General features: G+C 42.9%; 1 protein-coding gene across 1 annotated transcript in view; it reads right to left on the bottom strand.

Moving 5' to 3' along the window:
* The window catches only part of PCDH15 (protocadherin related 15), a 518,357-nt gene that overhangs the window by 454,218 nt on the left and 38,491 nt on the right, over window positions 1-25,648 (bottom strand). Inside the window, exon 2 of the mRNA XM_031063502.1 lies at window positions 10,968-11,045. The gene's annotated coding sequence lies outside the window, so the exon portion shown is untranslated. The remainder of the gene's footprint in view (window positions 1-10,967; window positions 11,046-25,648) is intronic.

The following is a 25,648-nucleotide window of genomic DNA, read 5'->3' on the forward strand; positions in this document are numbered from 1 at the left end:
GTAACCAAGAACTCATTATCAAAAAGTCTTTTGGACACAATTACAGCTAAAATCTTTCATTTAACACACTCATCAATCTGTTACACACAGTTATTTTTGCATGTTTGTACTTGAGTGTGTGATTTAGTAAAATACAGGCCTTGATTACAGAATTGAGGATGAGAGATTTTTTTTCCAGAACTTTTGCCCAGTAAATTATAGCTCATGGTCAAAAGTTCTCTCTCTTCAAGACTGAAAACTTCACACATCTGAGGTGATGAGGCAATCAGAGACAAAAATTGAGTGGCATGAAGACATAGAAACCCAGGGGTAAATAAAGAGCATTATTGGATTTAAAACGTGACAGATTATAAATCCTGAAAAATGCTTCTATTTCAAATGAATAAATAAATGCCACAAGATGATTACATGACACAGGGACACACCAACTGTCACACCAAATAACATCAGATAAAGAGAGGCCACCAAAATCACAAGCCCCAGAAAATCTTGTCATTTTTATACATTTCTGGCTCAAACCATTTTGAGTCATTTTCCAGCTTTATCAGAAAAGACTGCTCATATTGTACTTTCATTTCCTTGAAACATCAGAGGCTTCTGTAATCATTGTATTTCCTCCAAACCAGAGCTCTTTAATAACCAAAATACCCTAAAATAGCTCCAATTTTGTGAGGAGCTAAGTGGTGTCTATACCCCATGTAATTTGTTAAATGCCAGGAGATGATAAAGGAAAATGTGCACAGATTTTATAAAATAAATATTCCAGAAATAAATTACATTGTTAAAAAATTTTAAAAGGAGAAGGAGCAGCAAATGGATTCAGAATAATGGAATTATTTAGGTTGAAAAAGGACTCCAGTGGAGTCCTTGTCACCAGCCTAGAGCACTGAGTGCCCTGTCCACACCTTTCTTGGACACCTCCAGGGATGGGCACTCCACTTGTCTAATTGACAGATTAACCTGATAATTTTATGTTGCAAAGTTGGTCTCTTATATTTCAATATCTACACTGAAACAAAACAGCCTCAGTGACAGGAGCTCCATTTTCCACCTGACCCCAGAGTTTCAGCCTCAAGGAGGCAAAGAGTTTCTCTCTTTAAAAATCAACACACACACAGTCCTTGATTTGTTAACCAAGACAATTTGGGAAAACTCATACAAAAAAGGAACATATTCCATTCCTTGACCATTTTTTCCCTACCAGATCACAACCTAGAGGGTTTTTAGGAAAACTGTGCAGCAGGAGAAGGGAGTTCCCTGCCTTTAGTGCCCTGATTCTGCCCCAAACTGCCACACATGAGCTACAGATGTGTCCATCTCCATCTCACCTCCGGGAAACCTGCAGGAAATAGTTGACACTTAGACATATATCTGCTTCTCTCTGGCAGCCATCTGTGGTTTTTTCAGGTGTTCTCCTGCACTTTCATTTCATCCCTTAATAGAGTATTAAACCCCTGCCTGGTTAAGAGCAATTGGCAGGGAATTCTCTCTACCCACACACTGATGGAAGTTACTTGCACTTGAACATCCCTGCCCACGTGTTTCAATAGAAAACACCTTGGGGTTAAAAGACTTTAGGTTGCATTGGTTGCACTTAGAGAAAAATAAAATTGCTAGCTAGGTATCAGGTATTTCTTTCATTTATGTCCAGTTTTAGGTGGTTAAATATTGGACTTGAATGTTTTGACCACGGGCAACTCAGTGAATCAAGGCAATGCTGGTAACCTAATTTCCAGCACTGCTTTTTTTTTGTTTTTAGGATGGATTTTGTCTGTTTTCATAATTTCCATTATTTCATACTTGCTTCAGTCTCTGTGCTCATACACCACCACATGCTTGCTCTTCTTCTCCCTGCTATCACATTTTTAATATAATATACAGGATATAATATAATATATGTGACATAATATATGGATGTACACCATTACTTCTCTCTGAATTAATTTTTTCCTGATCTTGGGAAGTGTAAATCCAACTGCTGCCAGGTTTAACAGGATGAGAGTCAAGATTTACTGGGCTCTGAACCACAGCCTGGTCTTAAACATGACCATGGACTGCAGCTGAATAGTTTTTTTTTAATAATCTTTCCAACCTCTATCTCTTCTGAGGAGCTACTTGCCTGCAACAAAAGATAATGTGTAATTTGATTAAAGATGGGTATTTTTTCTCCACAGCACAAGTAGATAATCTACTTTAAAGTAGTTTGAGCTTTCGTGATTCATCCTGGTGAATGCCCCCATGTAAGGAGAGCTGCAGTGACCACAAGCAATGAAAAGAAATATTTAAATAGAAAACATTCCAGTTTGAAGAGAAGCAGCAGCTTCAGAAGATATGAGTGCAGCAAGGCCTTTTTTCCTGCTATGCTCTCTTCACCCTTTTGTCAGGAAGAAGACTGAGTGATCCACTTTAGGCTGGGCTTTGCCTCAGCTTTGTGTCTGCACTGCAAGGGAAGGAAAGAAACGCAAACAGAAAACCTAACAGCTCTAAAATCCCCTCAAGTGCTGCCACAGCCATGCAATGATTGAATCAATAAGGCTGGAAAAGACCTCCAGGATCATCCAGTCCAGCCTTCCACCAAATCCCATCACAGCCACTAAACCACACCAGAAAAAACCCCATCCTCTCAGTTTTTGAGCTTTTCCAGGATGATGACTCCAGGACTGCCCTGGGCAGCTCATTCCAATGCTTAACACACAAAGCATTGGGTCATTGGTTAAACTCAGGGGAAGCTGAACTTCAAATATGAAGAAAATTTTTCACTTGGGGAAAGAAAAAAAACCACACCAAAATAAGCAACTTAATGAAAAACTAAAGTATGACTAACGACTTCTCAAGGAACATATTACCACTGACTGGAATGGCAATCAGCCCTCTTCAACACTAATTTTGAATAGATAACATTAATTTATAAATAAGCAGTCTTAGCATTACATCCAATATCCCCCTTGCTCAGCACACAGCAATTAGAGCCCTTGAGAAATCACGCTCCTAAAAACATTGCTTTGCTTGGCACAATCACTTGGCTGCCTGAGAAACTGAAGGAAAAGCTTGCTTACCCAGTATTTCTAGTGGCCTGATCACTGGGATCATCTGGGAGCTGTACAGATTCAGTAGCTGCTCAGGATTTACACTGCAATTTGTAACTTTTCCTTGTCTGAGTGTGGAAATCAGTCTGGCACCAGCAGAGCCACCCAGACACACAGCAGATCTCCTGGGAGCTGAAGAAATTAACCCAAATTAAACCTGACAAGTTCATGCCATGGCTTCCAGAATCCCAGAGTCATCCAGGCTGGGAGAGATCTTCAAGGCCATCAGCTGCTCCCCAGCACCACCAGCATCACCCCTAAACCACATCCCAAGGGCCACAGCCAGAAAATTTCAGAACACTTCCAGAGATGGTGACTCCACCACCTTCCTGGACAACTCATTCCAGTGCCTCACCACTCCCTTCCAGTGAGTTTTTTTGCTGATAATTCACTTGTGGGGAATTTTAGAAGGAATTCAAGATGGGACCACTGAATTGTTTTTGATGCTGTGATTTATTTTACGTATCTTCTACATAAGCAGGAAGGGTGAGTTGGGCTCACATTGTTACAGCATGGTTCAGAAGGTCACAAGACCCTTGGTTACCAGACCTTTTAAGGATTTATTGACCAATAAAACACTGCCAACAAGGATATTTATGTTTTTGATCCAATCCTTAAATATTTCATCTTATGGACTCGTGCTACATGTAAGCTTTCTTAGCCAATACTGTTATGACACACAAACCTCCAGTACTGCATTCTAAACCCCTTGTTTACCTCTGAAATTATTTTTTTTCCTCTATCTTTAACTCTAAAACTCTAAACTTTCCTCTACTTAGCTTAACATGTCTCTGCTTTAAACTATAAATCCACATTCTCACTTCTAGTGCCTAAGTTTGGGAGCCTTTTTCAAGGTCTCAAATCCTGTATTTAATTCTAAGTTTTGGCTTCCAGGCCCAAAGTTCTGAGAGTTCCCTGCATTTTGGATTCCAGTATTTTCCCCTAATATCTGATTTGAACCTTCCCTGGTGTCACAATGCTGCAGGACTGTTGGGATGAGGTGCCTGTCTCCAGCCCTGACATCACAGATGTGGAAATCAGTAAACCTCAAGCTGAGGCAATGCAGGGAATTTCACATCAGGCACAGAAAAAGCTGTTTTTCTTTTCATCCTTTATAAAAACTGGGACTAAATGAAGTTTTAAGTTAGTCTTCTCTAAGATACCATGGCAGGGAGTCTGAGGGTGTATTTGGTCAGTCAATATTTAAACTCTCTATGCAAAATATATTAAGCAAATATATTTAATAACATTAATGCTAAATACACATATATATTTAATATATAAATTTAGACAAATTTAAGAGATTTTTGAATTTCAAAACAGACAAAATCTCCATCCAATTTTGAGACAACCCTCAACAGACTGATTCATACTTTGAAACCATGTCCTTGTAACCTTGAAGGAATCAGAAACATTCATTAACATTAGGGACAAGACATTTTTTTAAATAGGTTTGATAACACAAATCTGTTGGGTTAAGAAAAGAGATGGAAAAGTGTATCTGCTACTCCATGGCACCAGTCAGTGACTGTGTGGGCAGAGCTGTCTATGCAGCAATGCCCCCCAAACCCAAGCAAATTGCACAACCTGTTTCTCCAGCTGGGGATTTACACCCCCCTTCACCCCCCAATTTACTGAGAGAAGGAGCTGTGACTTCAAAAATGAGATCTTTATCTATCCACAAGCCTGTTTTGAGCATAAATTATTCCACTGTGGCATATGGAATGCTTGGCAATATTTACCTCTGACTCACCAGCTATTCTCTGGTAAGATGGAACACTAGACTAGAATCATAGAATCCTGGAATGGGTTGGAAAGCACCTGAAAAATCTCCTATTCCACCTCCCTGCCAGAAGCAGGGATGTCAATGTCTAGAACAGGTTGCTCAGGGCCCCATCCAACTTGTTCTTGAAGAAAAACTCAAGTAAAATTCAGAAATTATTAAGATGTAAAGGCGCCATCAAAAGGCGGAAGCTTCTCTGCATTGAAGGAACAGGAAAACACATTTCAGGATTTTAATACTGAGCCCACATCTGGAACTATTTTTGGCTTTTGAAAACACATTATTTGTTTTCACTTGTGAAAACCAAGCTCCTCATTGCCACAGAAGCCCTGCTGTAGAGTCAAAAACCAGTGAGGCTGGAAAATCCCTCCCTGTGGGCACAGTGCCCACCTTGTCCCCAGCCCAGAGCACTGAGTGCCACCTCCAGCCCTTCCTGGGACACCTGCAGGGCTGGGCACTGCAAAGCTCCCTGGGCAGCCCCTGCCAAGGCCTGAGCACCCTTTCCATGCAGAAACTCCTGCTGCTGGCCAAGCTGAGCCTCCCCTGGCCCAGCTTGAGGCCCTTTCCCCTTGTCCTGTCCCTGTTCCCTGGCAGCACAGCCCGACCCCCCCTGGCTGTCCCCTCCTGGCAGGGAGTTGTGCAGAGCCACAAGGTCCCCCTGAGCCTCCTTTGCTCCAGGCTGAGCCCCTTGCCAGCTCCCTCAGCCCCTCCTGGGGCTCCAGCCCCTTCCCCAGCTCTGTTCCCTGCCCTGGACACGCTCCAGCCCTTCCAGGTCCTTCCTGCATTGGGGACCCAGAACTGGACACAGCCCTTGGGGTCCCTCAGCAGGGCCCTGCCCTGGGCCTGTGGCCACCCCATGGCCACCCCATTGGCCTTCTAGGTCCACAATCAAGTGCCCCACACAAATTTTCTCCAAGAACAGGCAAATGACACCATGGAAGCTTTGGGTTGTTCTTCACAATCCACCCCTTCTGTCCCAAAACAGCACTGGGGGCAACAGAACCCCTTCCCTTCCTCCACACCTCTGATAGTGTGTTTTGGAAGTGTAAACAGCTCCAAAACCACTCCATGGACACATATATGAAGGCATTTGGATGGTGCTGCTGCAGAAAAGCTGTTGTGGGCAGGTGAAAGAAAACCCAACACTCCCCCTTGTTTACAGCAGGTAGCAAGGGGCCCCCGCTGGCTCACACTGCCTCCTAAATGAACTTAAATGGTGACAGCATCACTGAAGAGACACCTGACCCACCCTACATATTTCTGCCAGCAATTCTGTCAGTGCAGGATGGGAAAACATCCTCTCTTTGCAATCCTCAAGGCACAAATGCACCCCCAGTGAGTGCAGAACACTTCTGCTGCTTCGGCCTGTGCTTCAAAGATCTCCTGTGATGACACAAACTCTACACATCCTGGATTTCTGTTTGTTCCAGAATGCTGTGCCATGGCACAAAGAAAATTTATTCTGTTTCAGAGCAAAGTGAACACAGAAATATGAGCAATTAACGTGATTTTATCACAGATGGAGACAGTTCAGAATTAAAGGCACGTCCGGGAGGGGGGTTTAGGTAGAAAAACTGAACAGATATCACTGCTGGTGTACATCCTGCACTTCCCACCTGTGAACAGCTAGGAAGGAACATTGCACAAGGCTAGCACTCCAGCAGGAGGTCTGTTTTATCTGGCCAAAGCTGCTCAGCAGAACACTTCCCCTCAGCTACGTGCCCCTCTGACCAATGCACCAATTTGGCTCCCTCCACAAGGACAAAACTTGATGACAAACACCCCTCTCTGACACCAGTCAGGCTGTGAAGGAACAGAAATGCTGCTCCACTCGTGAAATAGCAAATAAATGAACAGTCCCAGGGTTGAGAGACCCAGGGCTGATCTTTGAAAGTGGTTACTACATGGAATTTCCATGCTCCTTCCTCTTGGAAGGGGACAACTGAGCATCACACCATCATCTCATTCCTTTAGATAGTTCCCTGAGTAAAGAACATGAGAAAACAAGACTGCTCTGCTCATTACTTCCAAACATCTCCCCTGGGAAACAACCCAACATCAAACCCAAACATCATATTTTATCATCACACTCCCAGCATCTAAAAATTTCTGCTTGTCCGTTCGTTTGTGGCTCTGTGGTGCCCTTCTCCTGAGGTTTCTGCTGCCTCTAGACACAGCCACGAGCACAAAAACGCCCTTTTTTGTCTCTAATAACACCATAGTGCCCAGCCCCTGGAGCTGTGACACAATGACTTTTCTTTCTTTCCAAGGTATTTACAACTACACAGATTGCTTGCACCTCTTTTTTTAGCATTCATTTTAAAGCCCAAAGTGTTTCATCTGCCCTCTCTACCTGGACATTAGGACCTCTCATTGCTTCTCATGCTTTTAGCAGTTATTTTAACAATTTTTCTTTCCCAGGGTTGTCCCCATGAGGAGGAGGTTGGGAATACTCCATGAGCTTTGCCCACCTCACCAGGATTCCTTCTCACTTGTGATGTTCCTCTTAAAACTGCAATCCACCCCTGCCCTCAATCCCACCAGCAAGCAGCCCTCAGAGCAGTTGTGTTGTTTGAGCCACTCAAACCTTCCAGCTGACAGGAATTATCCTCTCCCAGCTCAAGAAACTTTGTGGGGTGAGCACAGCAGTCCTGAAACCTCAACGCTTCATACTGAGCTGAATAAATGTGAATGGTTAACACTGAGCTAACCAAAAAAATCTCCCAATGCAAATGAAACCAAACAACCCAAACTCCTGCCTACATCCCACACTTCCAAATAGCCAAATTCCTACATCAAATAGCCCAAACTCCCACATCCCACTTTTTCTTGTGTGATCCCAGGTCAGGGACTGGAAGTATCCATGACAGAGAGTCCACCTGATCCACATCAGCTCCTCATTTTCATTTCATCCTGGGAAACTGAGAGCTCTGATCACAATGTCCACATGTGTCAAAAATTCATTTCCACATCCCAAAAACTGTCTTTCAAACCATCATGCTTCAGAACAAATTCCAGGAATATTTGATGTTCAAAATATTCCCATCAATTTATTAATGCAAAAGCTGAAATCAATTCTCGCCATCATGACTTTAGTTTTGCTATGAAAATGAATTGAAAATATGGACTGGGTTTGTGCATTTATTTATCTGCATGTTAAATATATCAGCTCAATGGCAGTCTCCTTTGAACGGGGGAATTGTGATGCAGTGGTTTCAACAGAGATTTTAGGGCACAGACTTAAGTTTGCCTGGGCTCTATAGATGGTCTGGAATGCAAATACAAGGGAAAAGCCTGACAGAAAACAAACATCCCACTGTGTTCCTTAAATGTAGTTGCCCCTTAATGTATTATTTCAACACAGAATCTACTAATCATGGAATTATAGAGTCCCAGAATGGATTGGGTTGGAAGATAGTCCCTTGATTTTTTGATTTTTTACCTTTTTTCTTTTCCCTAGCTCATCAAGACAGACTGATCATTTGAGGTTCTATTCCATCAAAACCTGCCATTTTTAAATTTTAATTTTAAGAACATTTTGGGCATCATTGAGGAACTCACTTTACTGAGAAGGCACTGACACCTCCCTTCAAGGTCTGGCTGACTTTGGGACACAGGCAAGCAGAGCATCCATGTCCACCTCCTGCTGTGCCAGGAGAAGATAAAGCCCCCCAGGACACCCAAGAGACTGGAATGTTAATAATTCTCATTTATTCAAAGCCTTGACTGAAAATATCATTTCAGATAACCATAAAGAAATCAGACACCTCAATGACATCATCATCATCATCCATGCCGCTGTCACCACACCCCCACAAGGGTTAAATGATTTTTGAGATCATTCCAGGCCCAAATGAGCTCAAGCTTGGCACGTACAAGATTAGAGGGGAGGAAAAAAAGGCCACTCTAAATTATGCTCAACAATGACACATTGCAGTTTCAGAAACTCAGGAACATAAATCAATATTAAGTTTCCGAGCTCTCTTGACAAGAAAAACCATCATATAATTACAGAATCAAATGAGAGGCATGCCCACGGTGTAAGTATTTGTAAGCAAGTTGATATCAGTCATACTTTAGAAACAAATATCTCATTTACAAGCCAATTTGAGCAATATAAACTGCCAAATTGAGCCTGAAGCCTGAAACCCAAAGTCTGCAGGAAGAAGCCAGTCCTCTAATTTCCTGCATGACTGGAGACACAGAAGTAAGAACAAAGTGTCATTCTATTAAGGCTCAGACGACATGCTTTTAGAACTCAGGTGGGGTTTAATTCCTTGGCTTCCAGACTTCTAGAAACAAAACTTAAAGCAGCTCAGTGCTGAAGCTTAATGGGCTAAGGCAATTTGTGTTAATGGAGTCCACTCTGGAGTGGAGTGGATTTGCTCCTCTCTGTGCCTTTAGCTTGGAAATAGCCAATATTTCTCTCTTCACCTTATTATTAGTAACTGTAGGGATGAGAAATTATTGATCCATCTAAGCTGTCATCTTGTTTAAACTTCAGACTACTCATGTGCTCTAGGGACTTTGGTTGTTTGTCCTAAATTAAATAATTGTTAGAAACTCCAAGGGATGAAACTGTTCCTCCCCTAATTATGCATTTCATGCCTTGCTAAACTCCTTAACAAAATTGAGTCAGTGGCTTGTGGCTGACAGGGCATTATTTGTGGGGAAAATCAGCCCACACTTGAGTGGCTAAATTGACAAACAACCAAGCTGAAACCTCCTGATTTCAATAGCTACTGATGAACTGATCTTTGAAAGTGGCTACTACATGGAATTTCCATGCTCCTTCCTGTTGGAAGGGGACAACTGAGTATGACACCATCATCTTATTTCTTTAGATATTTCCTTGAATAAAGAATATGAGAAAACAAGACTGCTCTGCTCATTACTTCCAAACATCTTCCCTGGGAAACAAACCAACATCAAAATATTTTATCGTCACACTCCCAGCATCTAAAAATTTCTGCTTGTCTGGCTGTTTGTGGCTCTGTGGTGCCCTTCTCCTGAGGTTTCTGCCTCTAGTCACAGCCACCAGCACAAAAATATCCTTTTTTGTCTCTAATAGCACCATAGTGCCCAGGTGCTGAGCCCCTGGAGCTCTGACACAATGACTTTTCTTTTTCCAAGGTATTTACAATTACACAGATTACTTGCACCTTTTTTTTTAGCATTCATTTTAAAGCCCAAAGTGTTTCATCTGCCCTCCCTTCCTGTACATTAGGACCTCTCATTGCTTCTCATGCTTTTAGCAATTATTTTAACAATTCTTCTTTCTTTCCCCTCACTAAATATGGTATAATATGAGATATAAATTCACAGTATGCTGTATTTACCTGGTTAATCCCCACAGCTTTAAAGAGAAATACAAGAAAATACACGAACCAAAAAGAAACACGTTCAGGTTCCCAGCTGTGACAGCAGCAGATCAATGTTTGCTGTGCCATCTTGACTTAAGTATCTTTTCTATGATCATTTCTCCAATTTATATTCATTACAGAACACCTGCCAGATCTGTTACCCAAATTATTTGGTGTCCCTGTTGTATCCCCCAACGTGTGAAACCACCTCTTGTGCAATCAAAGCTCAAGTCTGCTTTGAGAATCACCACATAAAAAAAGATTGATTTTCATCTTGGAAATGTCAGACTTCTGCCTATAATGCTCAGCTACATTTTTCAGGAGCAGTAAAGTTCAAAAAAGAGCCCCAGCCCTGACACATCTCCGACACATCATGATGGATGTGACAGTTCTGCTGCTTTACTGCCAGAAACGTCCTGCTACAGAATGAGGCAATCAATGGAGAATAATAAATCTATCCCAGACCCCAGAACTATTTTTTGTACATGCAGAACAGCAGAAATGACACATTAGTTATACCTCTGGAGGTAATAAACCATCACACTTTCTTTGCTGTTGCACAATTCCAGTTAAACAATTTAATCTTCACCTGTTTTATCTGTTCAACGCTTCACCATCACAACTCCCAATATGCATTTTTGGATTATTAATGGAATGAATTAGAAATAAAGAGAAAAAAGAGAGAGGGAGACAACTGAAGACACACTTTCCAGTTAAAAGAAGAAGTTTCCTTACCATTTTTTCTGGTCCCTCTGTCAGCCAGGAGAACAACTGCTGCTCCAAAGGAATGTGCTGAATTACGTTCCCTTCATCCTGGAACACATTGCTCCTGATTAATACTGACTCAGAAATTTTACCTTGAGTGCACAGCACAAATACGTTTCATTTCCCTTTTTTTGAGAAGCGCCGTGTTTGAGATAAATTACAGCAAGTTTGGAAAAGTTAATTTGAGGTGCATAAATCAAGGCTTGGCAGAGAAAGGATTGGTTTGATTTATAACTAATGCCTTTGAGTGTATTCTCCTACCTATCCTTCAAGTAACAGCCTTGATTTCAGCAAGAGGGAATATACTTCAAAATAAGTATTTTCTGAGGTCATTTGACCACACCACCAACAAAACAAGCCCAGCTGTGCCAAACACGGTGATTTAAAATACATGAGTTCATTTCAAATTTTCACTACACAAGCACAATAAATTTGAAAACTGTTGCAGGACTAGATTGATGGTTCCTTGTGCTTGTGTATGATTTCCAAAATACATCCATGGATCACTGTCATAATTCTATTTCTCCCATTATTCTATACATTCATAAGCACACAGACAATATTTAATGCTGTACTAACTGAGTTTGGACGAGGCAAAGCACACAGCACAAGCAGGTATGTGACTAAAGCTCTCTAAAACTTAGAATTAGGAGAAATTCAAGGGCCAAAGATCTTTATTAATTTGGCTTTTCCTAGGCTTTTTCCTAGTTTTAAAGGCAGGAACATCCTGACACTCTCCCTGAAGGGCCCTGGCTGCATTTATAACCAGGCTGAGGAAGGAACAAGAAGCAAAGTTTCTTTTGCTTTTGCACAAACCTTAAATAAGTTTATAAACCTGTAGTGGGGACCTGGCTGTGAGCAAACACTCAAGGTAGGAAATGAGTTTTGATGACACCAAAATCCCTCCTGAATACTTGGTGGTGGCCCTTTGCTCCTGAGGAGTCCCCATGGAATATTAGAGGCAAAAAAATAAGAACAAAAAGCAGATTTCAGCATGTCTGTGCTCGGGCACAAAGCAATCTCACCCCACCAAAGAAAAGATTATTTATTTTTGTGTGTGGCCTTGTTTCCCCTGGTCAGACACAGCTTCACTCTCCTGCCTTTGGGAAGGGCGGGGAGGGAAGGAATTCTCCCAGAGCACACAGGGAAACTACAGCAGGATCAGGAGCTGCTGGCCATGGCTGATGAAACGTTCCCATGACAATCCCTCTCATCTGTGCATCTCAGAGCTATTTCCAGCAAGCATATTTTGGTTTTTGTCCAAGTGAGAACAACAATGCATTTCCTGAGGAAATCAAAATTAGCAGGAGCAGTGCAGCAGCACTGCTTTGTAGCTGCTTCTGACAATTAATAAATTAATATTATGTGGTGAGGGAAGAGACTGAAAATAACTAAATGGTTATTTCCCTTCAAGATGGATGATGATTTTTTAGAGTATTTTCTCTGAGATCAGTGAAATGCTCTGAAAATACTTTGTAGGGAACAGTTCATTTTAAAACAAAGCAATAGCTCTAAAAAAAGAGTAAGATTTTGATTTTTTTTTTCCCCAGGAGCTAAACTAACATTTGGAGCGTTCTTTACTTTTTTAATGATAGGAAAATATTTTGCATTAATATAATGAAGTTGCTCATTATACCCGAAGCTATTTTTAAATTTCCCATAACTGGCATAACAGTTCACCTAATCATCTCTAATTTTAATGCAATCCTTTTAATTCCTGATAGAAAACTAATTTTTTAAACAAATGTTAAATAAATAGCAAGTCTGGAATCGGTACAGCTCTTGCAGCATTGTGCCATTCCCAACCACATGGAAACACTCTGTAATACAAAATGATTCATTTTCAGTTGCCATTCCAGCTCAAAAACCTATAAAGGCTCACCAGATTAACTTTCAGCAATAAAAGATTTAAATACATTGTCTTGATTAGCCAAAATTCTTTAACTTCTTTCATGTATTATTAGCTCAACTCAGATTTTCCAATTTGTTCATTGGTGTCCTTGACAGAGGAAAAAAGGAAGGATTTTCTGGACAAGGAAAAGAGCAGGGTGGTCTCAGGTGAGGCAAGGGCTCTCAGAGATCAGAGAAATTCAAATTCAATCTTCCAGCCCCTTCCTGATCTGCTGACCTTCTTTGTGCTCATAAATCAGCAGGGATTTAATTCCAAGCCAAAGGAAGTGAATGAAAGGATTGCTTGGTTGTTTATTTTGGTGATTTGGAGAATTTCTGTCTGGAATCACAGAATGCTGGGTTGCCAGGGACCCATGAGGATCCAGTCCCACTCCTGACTCAAGCTTTTCCAAAAGCATCTGCTTTCCTTCAGGGCTTTTCATCTCCAGCCCATAGAAAGGATAAATATTGCAATATTGCCCTTTTTAGGGTGATTTTGTGTTTTGAATCAGTGCAAGGGCAACAGCATGAGCAGAAGTTTAATCAGCATCCTCCCTCAGCTCCTCTCACTGAATTTTGCTGATTGTGATTCTAAATGCTGCTGAGATTCAGCTCCTAAAAATGTGTCATAACAACTCCAGCAGCACTGACACTCTGACCTTCAACTCTAATTAATTTTAACAGACATGGCTGTGTTTTGAAAAACTAAAAAAAATAAAGATCTGCCCTGCTCTTTTCTAAAACAAATAAAAAGGGAAGAGTCAGCCTACTGAATACACATAATGAGATTCACAACCCAAATAAACTTACTAAAATGGCTTCTCCTTATTGTGCTTTAAGAAAGGGGTTTTGACCATGGGCACAAAAACCAGACCACAAAAAACCAACCAAAACCAAACCAAAACTCACCACAACAGTGCTACACTAAGGCTACATTTAAAAAAAACCAACAGTTTCAAGCTAAAAGCAAACAAGATCTAGATAAGTTCCATGTAATTTTCGCATTTGTAGTGACTTTTAACTGTATAATAAAATGAACATTTTTTGCTAAACCTTTCTAAGACCTCACACTGCAGGATCACCTTTCACTTGTAAAGTCACTGTAGAGTCACCTAAGTCATGTTTAAAACAAAACTAATCACCCAATTAATTCAAGATCATAAATAATGATTTTTTTTTCTTAATGAGATTAAAATATAATCTATTCTAGGTCAGCCATGGTTTTATAGCTACAAATAATAACATTAAGGCCTTGTAGGAAATAAAATAGATTTGGAATTAAACCCATGCTTTATCCAGAGTTAATCTGTGACTTTAACACAGAGATTTTCTTTTCACTTTTCTGTAGTGTCTACTTAAACTAATGTGACTGTGAGAGACTTCAAATCAGTGAAAGACTAAAATCCCAGACATCTTTCTTTCATTGATCTCAGACTTGTGAAGAGCCTGTTGTTCAGAACAGCCCAGGAGATGTGGAATTGTGAGGGGGGGATAAGGCACTGGGGCATTTCATAATAAAAATGTTTTCACTCCCCAATGAGATGAGGCAATAAAAAAACCCAACCCTTTTTACATCCTTTAAACACAGTTTGCATGGTTCTCCCTTCCTCATGAGGGAGAATCTATTTCTTGAATAGGAGAAACAAATCTGGGTTGTGCAAGGGCAGTGAGTGAAGAGCTCTCTCCATGAATATCCACCTACTCAGACACAGAATAACCAGCTCCTGAGGCAGCAAATGAAATTCATCCCTTCAGCAGCTATGAAACACAGAACACTAAATAATTCAGCTCCCAAACACTAATTACAGGATGCTGGCAGCAGGAGCTGCCAGCCCTGAGGATGCAGAGATGACCCCAGGATGTGCTGATGCTCCCTCTGACCCCCCTGCCAGCTGGAAAATGAGCCCTGTCTTAAAGAGAGGTGCATGGCCATGGTGAGAGGGGCTTTATGAAGAATTCCCACTGTCCTCAGCATGAAATGCTTGGGAGCAAAGACAATTTCCCAGAGCACATTGAGACCACCTGAGTGTTGCAGACGACTTACATGAAAAATCCATTCCTTAGGATTTTTCCTCCTGAGAGGCTGAGAGGCCTCAGGAACAAAATGTAAACAATGATTATCTGCTGCTGTGGAATGCAACAGGTGGATCTGTGACTGGTCCATGTTGGATGTTTGTAATTAATGGCCAATCACAGCCCAGCTGGCTCAGCCACAAACCTTTGTTATGATTCTTTGCTATTCTATTCTTAGCCAGCCTTCTGATGAAATCCTTTCTTCTATTCTTTTAGTATAGTTTTAATGTAATATATATCATAAAATAATAAATCAAGCCTTCTGAAACATGGAGTCAGATCCTTGTCTCTTCCCCAATCCAAGAACCCCTGTGAACACCGTCACAGCTGAGGAAAGTGTTCCAGTCCCTGCTCAGGCAAGGGTTAATGTTGCTGCTCCTGGCAGGTAAAAATCACCTGGAATTCCCACCCTGTGTGAGGCAGGGCAGTCTCAGAGAGCACCACCAGCTCTGCCTCACACACAGGCCACTGCAGGGCCACAAAGTAAATATTCCCAGAACCCCAGAGCAGCTGGGGCTGGCAGGACCTCTGGAGATCACCCAGTCTAATCCCCCTGCCAGGTAGGGACACCTGGAGCAGGTGGCACAGGGACATGTCCAGTTGGGTTTGGGATGTCTCCAGACAGGGAGACTCTCCCCAGGCAGCTGTTCCAGGGCTCTGTCATCATCCATGGAAAGTTCTTCCTCATGTTGAGGTGGAACTTGTGATGTATGGAGCAGTGCTCCTCATCCTGTCACTGCCACCCTCTGCCAGCCCCTGGAGATGTCTGTGTGGATTGATGGGATCCCCCTCAGCTTTCCCTTCTCCAGACTGACCAGGGCCAGCTCCTCTCCTCATCAGAGATGCTCCAGACCCCAAATCATCTCTGTGGCTCCTGCTGGACCCTCTCCAGCATCTCCTTGTCCTTCTTGCCCTGCAGAGCCCACAGCTGGACACAGCACTCCAGATGTGCCTCACTGGGCAGGGCAGAGGGGCTGGATCCCTCCCTGGCCTGCTGGCCATGCCCTTCCTGATGTCCCCAGGACCATGCAAAGTTCTTTCTCATGTTGAGGTGGAACTTGGGAAGTTCTTCCTCATGTTGAGTTGGAACTTGTGATGTATGGCCACTGCTCCTCATCCTGTCACTGCCACCCTCTGCCAGCCCCTGGAGATGTCTGTGTGGATTGATGGGATCCCCCTCAGCCTTCCCTTCACCAGCCCAACCAGGGCCTGCTCCTGCAGCCTCTCCTCATCAGAGAGATGATCCAGACTCCACATCATCTCTGTGGCCTCTGCTGGATCCTCTCCAGCGTCTCCTTGTCCTTCTTGCCCTGCAGAGCCCACAGCTGGACACAGCACTACAGATGTGCCTCACTGGGCAGGGCAGAGAGGCTGGATCCCTGCCTGGCCTGCTGGCCATGCCCTTCCTGATGTCCCCAGGACCCCACTGGCCCTCCAGGCCACTCTGTCCACTCATGGCCACCTTGTCTCTCAGCTGCACCCCCAGGTCCTTCCCTGCAGGGCTGCTCCATCTCCCCCCAGCCCGTGCTGGCACTGGGGCTGCTCCTGCCCAGGTGCTGCACCTGCATTTCCCTGGTTGAACCCCACCAGGTTTCTCTGCAGCCTCTCAAGGTCCCACTGAGGGTCAGCTCAGCCCCAGGTGGATCCAGCAGTGCCCCCAGCTCTGTGCCATGAGGCAGCTCCCACCACCGGCACTGCCACACCAGGCTCTGATCCCAGACCAAAGAAGATTCCCTGGCCTGAAATTCCATGTTCCCTCTGATCTTTCCATCCCTTTTGCACCTCACTTTGGTACTAACAGAGCCAGAGCACACAGAGGTGCCAGGGACTGATTTTGTGCTGCCTTTCCTGGTGTTACCTGTCCACATGATCAGGGGGTTTTGTCACCAGGACAAGCCCTGGCCACAGAGAGTGATGCCAGCTGGGCAGCCCAAGAACCACCTGAGGATGGGGTGAACAGAGGGATCTGTACCCAGAATGTTCTGGAAGGCAGGCCCCAGGTGTGCTGGGGGTGTATTACAGGAAAGCAATGTCCCAAAGCTCCCATATTTCCAGTAATTCCCTTTAAGTTCTGGTTCCAGCAATGCCATAGAAGTCCCCACCATCTTCATCCTTTGCTCCTCTGAACAACTTCCATTTATCTCCCTGTGTTCAGACATGACACAATCAAAACATAAATGATGATGTACAAAATGGCCAGAAAAAAAAATAAGTACAGCTGTCACTCTGATGGACCAAAAAAAAAAAAAAAAAAAAACACAGATAAGAAATGAGTCCAGCTGCAAAGCTGCATTATCAGAGCACCTCAAAAAATGCTAAAGATCAAGTATTTGGTCTGATTTTTAAAAACTACTGCAAGCCCAGGTATCTCATCAAGCCTTTCCAAAAGCATCTGCTTTCCTTCAGGGCTTTTCATGTCCAGCCCATAGAAAGGATAAATATTCTTTTAAGTGGCAATGATTTCTGAAAGACGAATTTTGCAGTGATTTATGCTTCAGGCAGTGTGTATAAAACCTGACAGGAAGCTCTAAACTGATGAGTGTTCCTGCATTGCTCTTGCACTGATTTAAAAGAAAAAATCACCCTAAAAAGGGCAGTGTTTGCTTGAATTCTGAAAACAGGGTCCCATTCTTAAAGGATGGCAAGAGCTGAGGAATATCACTGATGTGGTGATAAAGATTTTCTTAGGAAGACAACAAAATTCCTGGGAAATGTATCCTGACATAAAAAATTTATCAGATGATCTGCTCTCCATGGCCAGCAGTACCTCTGGAACCAGTGTGTTCCATGGTTAACAATCAGAACATGGCAATAACCAGAACAATTATTTTGAGAATAAATGAAGGAAGTCAGTTTAGCCATCCCTGCTAAAGAGAGATAATTATGATATTCGAAGACAAATCAATGTATTTATAGATTAATACCCCAGGGCAAAATACTAAAAAATGGGAATTGAAGAAATAATTTACTCTTTCTCTAATATCACTTCCCCAAACCCTGAAAATTTTCTACAACATTTTTTTTCAGCATTAGTGGCACCTGCAGCCAAAGACAAGTAGGCAAATTAAGCACCTTGCAAAGGCTCAGCCACAGCAGCTTCTCCTCTCCCAGCTAATTAAAGGGTTTTCCTCTGAGCCTGAAGCTGTCTAATCATGGCAGAAGCATTCCCCCATCATTAGGGATGACTTGAATCAACCCTGCAGCAGGATGCAGACTCAATTTCCTATTTGATTTTTAATTATAAGCTTTAGATACCAATTTCCCTAAGTTTTCAACATAAACATTAAAGAAAACCAAACACCATGACTGAGATTTCACAGCCTTTTGTTATTCATAAGTGGACTAAAACTGAGCAATTTTGCTTTCACAAAACCCAGGCATAATCCAAATGATTACAGAGCTCAAATCCCTCCGTGTCCAATATTGCTGATCAAAACCAATGCAACAGTCAGGCCTGAGATAAGATCTCTGTATCATTCTGGCAGATTTATTGTTATTATTTTTTTAACTCTTGGTAGAAATAGGGCCAAAAAAAAAATCTTTCAAGAGATCTTTCATTTCCTTTCCATGTCTTACAAGAAACAGAATAAGTATATTGTGGTTTAATGCGCTAAATTAGACAGCAGGTTTTAAAACACAGTGTTGGCTGATAGCAGCACGAAAGAGTAAAAGAGTTTCTTAATCAGTTTGTTTTTTTTTTTTTTTTCTGGGTGTTGATTCTGGAATTAGTGGCTACTCCAGGAAAAAAGAAAACCAAAAAAACCCCAAAAACCCCAAAACAACCAAAAAAAAATCACAAAAAAAACCACAACTCAAACAAACAAACAAAAACCCCCAAAAAACACAAAGAAAAAAAAACTAAAAAAAAAAACAAACAAACAAAAAACCCCAAATAATAATTTTAAAAAATTAAAAAAAAAATTAAAGAAAACCAAAACCCCAAACAAACAAAATATCCAAATGGTTACAGGGCAGATTCCACTTAAAAAAATTCTAGTTTCTTCTTTGTTGTTTTGAATAGGGGCTGAGAGATGCTGCTGTGTTCTCTGTGCCTTTAACAGAGAGAGGCAAGGCTGGAGGAGATGAAATAGGCATTTTCTCTGGAATTCCTCAATTCAGCTGTGAAGAATTTCATCTTTTCCTTTTTACCTTGGGAGTGCAGCTGAAGAAATGCAAAATGCCCAGAGTGCACAGAGATATTTCAGTGCAGCTGCATTGTCTCAGCAAACAATAGAGAGCCTAGAGGAGAGCAGTGCTAAAAATAATTCCCCAGCTGAGCTCAGGGGGAGAGGACTCATCACAAACCATCCCTGCTGCCCTCATCAGGGCACTTGTGCACCTCTGGCAGCAGCTGCTGCCAGCACATCACCAAACCCAGAGAATTCATGAAAAGAATGAATTACTGAGTGGTATTAAAAGAACAACTGGAAGAAAACTGAATTGGGCACTTGGGGAGAAATTGGAGAGGTAGGAGCAGGCTGTGCTTTGTCATCTGCAGCACAGTTCAATAGAGAAATAGAAAATATACAGCGGAGCTCATTCCAGCCAAGGAGACAGCAACAATAAAAGGAAGTTCTCAAAACGAGTGTGGGCACCTTCAGTTTGGGTGGAATGAATTCTTTGTCAGGTGGGTAAAACCTGGGAGGCCAAAACAGATTTCAACATCAGAAAATTCTCAGGATGATTCAGTTTAAGCCGTTCACATACACATGAATTGAAACATGATTCTGAAACTACATCAGAAAGTATGGAATACACAGCAGCTTTCCTGGTTCCATCTCTAGTCCACCTAAGCCCAGAGCAGCTGTAGGGCTGAAATCCTTCCCAATTTGTTCCAAACCTGCTCTCTCAATATATAAAAGTCAAATTACACATCCTTCCCCCAGGAGGGGTTTGGTTCACAGGAGGGGAAGGGCTGGTGGTAAGAACAGCTGCAGTTACTCACATAAAGGCAACTCAGGAGCTGAAGAGCAAGAAAATGAAAAACAAAACCCAGAACAACGCACACCAGAAAAACCACACCTGAAAAAAACAACAGCTGACAGGACTTTAAGACATTTGCTTGAGGGAAACATATCTGTTCAAAAAATCTTAGCTTGGAACAGCAATTAACACACGATGAAGATAATTGAAGTGAAAGTGTATTTAAGCAAAAGTCATTAATGTAGTGATTTTAGTGATAATTAGCAACAGATGTGAAAAGTTTCTACACAAAAAGTTAAAAACAATAAGCCATATAAGATACTGAACTTTTGTCACAGACAACCTTGTGGACTAGGTTGCAACCCAGATGAAAATCCAAGGTTTAACCCACATTAAAATCGAAGTCACAAATTTAAAAATAAAGGTATGGAAGCAAATTAATCACCTCTACCAGATTAGAATAAGAAATAAGGCCATTAGGTGCCCAGCTCCTATAGAAGTTCCATATTCAGACACATTCTTTTAGGATGCTTTAAAACTCACCCAGCCCAGCCCTGTGACTACACTTTAGTTCCAACCCAAGGCTGAGAGTCCACAAAACAGCACCACCTCTAAAGCCTGGCTCAGTAAAATCTGCTTGTGCAACCATGGTTCAGCATTAAAGTCAGACACCAAGGCTTTTATATGGGATATTGGGAATTAGGAATTGTTCCCTGGCAGGGTGGGCAGGCCCTGGCACAGGGTGCCCAGAGCAGCTGGGGCTGCCCCTGGATCCCTGGCAGTGCCCAAGGCCAGGCTGGATCAGGCTTGGAGCAGCCTGGGACAGTGAATTGTGAGATGAGAAAAGCTTTCAGTCCCTTCCAACCCAATCCCTTCCAAGATTCCATGATAATTCACACTAAGACAGAAGTTCCCCAGTTCAAAGCAGATCTCAGGAGAGCCTGGCAGTAATTCCAGCCCAGGACATGGAGCATGGAGGTTCCCCACAAGGCTGGAGACAGATCCAGGAAGCAGCAGGAGCATCTCTTCTGGCACAGCCAAGAAAAAGCTGCTGTGCTGAGCTTGCAGCTCTTGCTGCCTGAGCTGCTCCCAGTGACAGGCACGTCCCCACAGAGCGAGCAACATCATCTGCAGGAGCAGCCAAAAATGTCCAATGTGACCATTCCTGTAGGATGGCAGATATGAACGTTCCTGTAGGATGGCAGGTGTGACCATTCCTGCAGGATGTCCAGTGTGACCATTCCTGTAGGATGTCAGGTTGTGACCATTCCTGTAGGATGTCAGGTGCCACCATTCCTGTAGGATGTCAGATATGAACGTTCCCATTGTGTGTTTCATGGTCATCGTGCCAGGGGAAAGTGACACCAGGAGCTGATGAAATTGTGTCATGATGCATCTCAAATACCTGATGAAGCCTGGAGAGATGATCATTGTCCAGTGAAAACCTAAACCTAGGGGCTTGGTCCTGATCCTGAGTTTCGCCTGGAAACACCTCCTTGGGGCTCTGGAGAGCTTTGTTCCCAGCTGGCACTGGACAAACACACCCATAACTCCAGATAACTCCAGAACCAAACCCTGAACCACCTCAGTCCCATCAGCAGGGGCTCAGTCTCACAGATGGAGCAGCAGCTTCAAACATCCAATCATAAAGGGCATCACAGACCAGTTGTTCACATTGTGGATTCCTTAAATCCATTAGTTATCAGTGCAAAAGCACAGGATCAGTTCAGGGGAGAACAGGAAAATAGTTCTGAATTACCACAACAGGCCTAAACCTGAGATTACCAAAAAGTCACAAATTTACCACTGATAAAAAAAAAAAAGAAAATCACACAATCTCAAACCTAAAATAATGCATTTATATGATCAAATGACGTGGCTGATAAAGTCAAACCTAAGCAGAACAATTTCAGCTGGTTCTGGCACTTCCACAACAATTAAATATTTACTTTTTATAATACAAAATATTTAATCAAACCTCTGATGTCATAAATACCTACAGGTGACTCCACACATAGAGCAGGACATGCCAAGTGTGTGATTCTATAGTTCTGTGCTTCACTTCCCCAAGCTGCTCACATTTCAAAAATGCTTTTTTAATCCTCAGTTTTGCTGCTGCTTTTTTGCCAAGTGCATTCGCCTGGCTTCAGGTAGAGCCAGAGACCTGCTGAGATCCTGGGGAGCAACATGAGGTCTTATCTCCAACACCACCTCTTGTCTGGGCTGTGTACTTGGAATTAATCTTTTTGGAGTGTGGAGAGAAGGAATTAGAGGAGGAGAAACACCTCAGGAGAATTTAACAAAACAAGGCAGGATGCTCTTAACTTCTTAAATCTGACTACACGAAGGCCTGGAGACAAGATTGCTGCTCCCTTCACACACCAGCTGTGCAAGGGCAAACACAAACTGGTTTTGTTTTTTAAGCTCAGTGAAATGAAGGCTGTGGGCACGGGATAAATATGTATCAAAGAGCCAGGGGCAGTTTGAGGCAGGATGTTGAGAGCAGCCTCGCTGCGGGGGACGCGGGAGCAAAATGAGCTGCTCCATCTCAGAGCATCCTGATGAATGTGCAGCAGGATTATCCAGCACAGATTGCAGGGAGGGCAGGTGCCTGGTGGCCTCTCCAGCCTAAATGCCTCGTGTTAGAGGAGAACCTACAGTGAAAAACCATAAAGGCTCGGCACAGCACATCTGGGCTGGCCGGATACCAACACACACACACAAACTGCAGAATGGCAAATGACCTGGATGGCCTTAGGATGAAGGAGGGCAGGGATGGATGGGATATTGGGAAGGAATTCTTCCCTCTGAGAGAGGCCCTGGCACAGGGTGCCCAGAGCAGCTGTGGTTGCCCCTGGAATTGTCCAAGACCAGGTTGGACAGGGCTTGGAGCAGCCTGGGACAGTGGAAGGTGTCCCTGACATACCAGGAATGAGATGAGCTTTAAGGTCTCTTCCCACCCAAACCATTCTGGGATTCTATGATATTAAAGACTTCTAATTAGTCAGAGAAGAGGTTATTTTGGATTTCCACTCAACCCCTCGGATCTGATGATTACTTGCACGCTCAGCAAGGGAACCTGCTTGGATTTCTCCTCTTCCTGCAGTCATGCTGGGTTATTCCCAGCAGCCAAGTTACACATCCATGGTCAAACTCTCAAACCTGGATATTCCTAGAAGAGAAAGGGGTCAAGTGGCAGAAAAAGGAGGCTTTGTTCCTTGCACTCCCTTCACTAAGGAACGCAGCTGAAGGAATTTTCCTAAAGCAAATTTCCAGCCTTCCCTTGGCACAACTTGGCAAGGGCAGAAGGCAGCTGCAGGAATCTGGAATTCATTTTCCTGCCAGATGTTTCTGGCACATTCCTGGCCTCACCAGTGACCTTGTGGGGCAACTTTACTGCTCCCTGTCTTGGCAGTGGGGGGAGGTCAGTGTGAGAACCTGATAGACAATCAGTTTGATCTTCTGGAATTCTTCCTTCCCATGACATGCTTTTCTCCATAACAAAAATACTCTAATATTTTTCTACGTTTTCTCCAGAACTCTGAGACATAAATAATTACATAATTGTAGAATAAAACTCCAATAGCTTCCATTTCATATACACATCCAATTTCTAAGGCAAACACCTGTTGCATTACTAAACATCAGTGTAAAATCCTTGGGATATGAAATACCCAAACTTCTGGTGGCTTTTTGAGGATTAAAATCCATTCTCCCATTATCATCATGTCTCATTTGTTAGCAGCTCCACATGATATTTACAGCCTCCTGCAGCAGGAAAAGACTCAAATTAAACCCTGTTTCTGAAGCGTGGATTGCATGTTCTAAAATTTCAAGACTGTAATTGACTCCCTGAGATTTCTCACTTTGGAATTGAGAATATACCCCAAGCAGATCATTGCTTGCACCTTTACTTTCACAGGTGTTCTTTTTACTCCAGAGGGTTGTAAAATATTCAGTCTTAAAGAAGTTCATTAAATAACCTCTGCAAATTTGGATCCTGTTTAGTTTAGAAAAAACAAAGTTTTCTCCAGCTTGGGCACAATCCTGCTCAACAGTGGACACGACATTGAGGACAGAAAGAAAGGAATTATTTTGTGTCTCACAGCCCAGGCAGCAGCGTTGCTCTGAGATGCCAGAAGACCTCCAGGGTACCACTGAAAGAGGCTCAGGGTTGGAACCTCCCTTTCCTGCCAAACACACCCTCCTTGTCATTGTCCCCTCTCCTGCCTCCTCAGTCACACAGCACTGCCCTGTTCAAGGCTGTCCAAAGCAAGGCCTCAGCCACCATTTTGCAGTAAATCCCCAATTCTTGAACACACCAGGCTGGTTTTCCCCAGTGCTTCCTCCAAATGTGCTTTTTACAGTTGATGGAAAACCACACCAAGGTGAAGAAAGCTCATTTAGAGAGTCATGGAATGGTTTGGGTTGGAAAGGGACCTTAAATCCCATCCATTCCCACCCCTGCCATGGGCAGGGACACCTTCCACTGTCCCAGGCTGCTCCAAGCCCTGTCCAGCCTGGCCTTGGGCACTGCCAGGGATCCAGGGGCAGCCCTTCTCTGGATACCCTGTTCCAGGGTCTCCCCATCCTCACAAGGAAAAGTTTCTTCCACTGAATTTGCAGCCATGACTGCAGAATAAAGTAATTTGTTTTCCTGCAGCTTGCAAATCAAGGGAATTAAGTGAATTGCTTGCAAAAGGAATTCACTTGAGCTCTTGTCACCTGAAACAAACAGTGGAGAAATGTCAGCTTCTGACAGCAGCTCCCAAAAATGAGAGACTCCGGGATTTGGCTCAGGCAGTGAAGCAGAAAGTCCCTCCATTCCAGTGGAACTCATGGAGCTGCAGTGAGGACAATTGCCATCAACACAGGCAAAGTGCACGTGGCTCTGGGCCTCCAGAAAACATGGAATGGTTCAGCTCTTCAGGAAAAGCAGTGGCAAAAATCCTCTCTTCTCCTAGTGCTGAAGTGCAAATTTCCTCTCCAATTCCCTGTTTCTGTGCTCAGAAACATTTGTCCGGCCTGCCTATCTGCATTCTGTTTTCTGAAGGTAACCAGGCTGCAGCTCCATCTGGGTCATCTGACATTTACTGAGGGAAGCAAAACTGTTTGATGTACAATTAATGCATCAAAATCCTCAGTTTCCAGCATTCCCAGAAGATTGATTATCTGTATTATTTAGAGAGCTCAAATTTAAATTCTGAGCACCTTCTGAGAGCACTAATGATTGATTCTTTCATCCCATTTGACTTCTAAGCAGACACAAGTACAAAAATTATGCAAGAATTAAAATGACCCACGGTATTAATTCACAAACAGCAAAAGGTGGGGAAGAGATTGAAGTTCTCACAACGTGGTTCATTCTGGAAAGCAGCAGCAGCTCCAGCAATAAAGTTTGTTTTAAAGTTCAGCTCTGGGAAACTTGTTCCTCACTCATTACAGAAGGGTGTTTTATGGAAGTGCTGTCACAGAACATAAAACCCAGGTATTTTTTCATTGTGTATTTATGACACTAAGGCCAGTGTTTTACACCTCTTGCACATTCAAAGGTAATACTCTATATTTTAACTTTCCAGTTAAAATAACCTTGCAAACACTTCAAAGAAATGTACTTCTACAGTGCTTTTACGAGTTAGCAAAAAGACAAAATAAGCAGAGGGCAGACTGCCATGAATTCCCTATTCTGAAATACATTAAGTTCTCCTGCCCCAGCACCTGCAGGTGCCCTAGAGATCAGGTTTGGGAAGTGGAACCACACTGAC

The sequence above is a fragment of the Geospiza fortis genome, unplaced genomic scaffold, assembly GCF_000277835.1.
Source record: "Geospiza fortis unplaced genomic scaffold, GeoFor_1.0 scaffold284, whole genome shotgun sequence".
NCBI lineage: Eukaryota > Metazoa > Chordata > Aves > Passeriformes > Thraupidae > Geospiza > Geospiza fortis.